This window comes from Erinaceus europaeus, chromosome 4, assembly GCF_950295315.1.
Source record: "Erinaceus europaeus chromosome 4, mEriEur2.1, whole genome shotgun sequence".
In the NCBI taxonomy this organism is placed as follows: Eukaryota; Metazoa; Chordata; class Mammalia; order Eulipotyphla; family Erinaceidae; genus Erinaceus; species Erinaceus europaeus.
The window spans coordinates 40,506,663-40,509,045 of NC_080165.1; the positions used below are offsets into that span (position 1 = coordinate 40,506,663).

The following is a 2,383-nucleotide window of genomic DNA, read 5'->3' on the forward strand; positions in this document are numbered from 1 at the left end:
AAGATATTGCAAAGAAGATGACCTTGTCATTTTTAATAACTGCATAATATTCCATTATGTGTATGTAACACACCTTCGTTAGTCATTCAGCATTTCATATTTTTACTGGTAAGGGTCAGATAGTACTATCATTATCAGAGATTTGTTAAATAACTCTGGCCTACCTACTGGGGGATAGTCTTTTTCAGCATTTATTTAACAAAAGAAAGTGAAAGATAGTAATTTTATGTAGGATTCATCATCTGATCATGCAAAATTAAAAATGTCATTGAGTTCTACGTAAACTTCTACTGTTTTCTTTAGAGAGGTCACAAACCTATGCATACTCTCCTTACCACATGTATCATTGGTGTTACAGTGCTTTCTGTATGAAATAGGACTAACCTTTTGCTATATACTTGCTAGGAAATTTTCTGCCTTCTAGTTGCAAATAAAAATACATGAAGGAATATTTGATATTCCCTGTAATATTGCACCAAGAATAGGGGGTTCCTAATAAAAGTCAAAATATAATTTGGAAATCACTTCAGGAAAAAGAACTTTGGGGTTTGTCTGTCATGGCTACACATAAAGTAACATGTGTTCTATTGCATCATACTCCCATACTTTGGCTTTATAAAACTAGATTACATGTTGTGCTTTTTTTTTTCATTTTTTGATAGAGGCAGAGAGAGTGAAAAAGTCCATAAAGCTTCTTTCCTATGGTGAGGATTGTGTTCAGTCCCAGATCACACACATGGCAAAGTAGCACACTATCCTAGTGAACTATTTCACTGGCACACTGCCATTCACAAAACAAAATATTCTAATAGGAAAGAAGGCCTATTAAAATGGTAAGCGTAGAGACGTGATTATAACATGTCAAGAATCAAACATAAAAAATACATACCATACAGAAGCAACATTTAGTTGAGTTTACCAAGGTATCCATGTCATCTGCTTCCACTTATCTTAGTACAACATTGTTTCCCAAAGTATCCAACTTAGAGCTAGCTTCTGGTAGCACATATATAGTAAAATTAGAATGATACAGAGAAGATTAGCATGGCCCCCAGCCCAAAGTATTCAACTTCTTGAATCATCTCTTTTTCATTAAGATAAATTCATACATTGCACGTATACATGTGCATAGATTAGGAATATAAAAGGTGTCAAAATGAACAATGTCATTTTGTACGCACTTTGAATTATAAATATGTCATATGAATATGTATTTATGAAGAAAACTTTACTTACTATCTGGAAAATACTAAAGTAATATCATGCAAACTTAGAAAATAAATGAAGTAAAGAAAAAAAGGGAAGGAAGAAGTGAAGAGAAGGAAAAATAAGGGATGTAGGAGACAGGAAAGATCAAAAGAAAAAAAATACCTACATACACATATATGAAGCTTCTGTATTTCTTACAAGGAACAGTGTTTCTTATCAAAAAGTTTTACTGGTCTTATTTATTCTTCAGCTGACTCACCCCACTAGAATATATCCTTTTCCTCCAAATATGACTTTACTGAAGAGTTTTGATACAAACTTTGAAGTCTTTTGATTAAAACAGTGCCATGACCCTGTCTCAATTTAATCCATTTTATTATTATGAATTGCAGGCTTTAATACGTCCTGACTTTACAAATTATCCATGTTTGGCTTATTAATTTAAGAAACCTAGATTAAAGGTTGTACATTTAAATTAAGAATTGTATTTCAGTAGTAAAATGAATATGGTAGAACTATTAATATATTGCTGTGGTAAAAGAAAATATGTTCATTACTGGCTCCCTGAGAATGATTTCAAGCTCCAAACAAAAGAAAAGGAGGGGAAAAAAAAGTGAATTCTACACAGAGAAATGGTGATTGACTTACACTTTAAATAATTAGAAGAGATTCACAAAACTGATGGCAAAGAGGGAACAGTAAAAGCAATGCTTTGTAAACAGAAGGAATAAATATAAAGGTACAATAGCCTAAAACAGCAAGATCTAGTTAGACAAGTGTTGTGGAAACAGATGAAACACAGGAGAAAATAGACAGTCATTTGGTAAGTATACAACAACCAGATCAGAGAAGTCCTTGGATGGCATGCATATCTGATTTTTATTTGTTGTACAGTCAACAATTTGGGAATATTAATTAAAATATCATCTTCATTAAACAAATTTTTTGAACTTTTTATTTACCAGATGACTGCTCAGCTCTGGCTTATGGTGGTGCGGGGTATTGAACCTGGGACTTCAAAGCCTCATGCATGAGAGTCTCTTTGCATAATTATTATGTGATCTACCAGATCAAATCGATGGGGCTTATAGTTTACAATATTTATATGCTTTTCCCATATTTGGGAGCTACTCTCTGCCCTGATCCAGCTTTCTAGTCCTTTTTCTGACTATGT

At 32.9% G+C, this 2,383-nt stretch overlaps 1 pseudogene; it reads left to right on the top strand.

Annotated features, from left to right (window-relative positions):
• The first annotated feature begins 994 nt into the window (after positions 1 to 994).
• LOC132538467 (U6 spliceosomal RNA) lies at positions 995 to 1,093 on the top strand (annotated as a pseudogene).
• Positions 1,094 to 2,383: the final 1,290 nt, after the last annotated feature.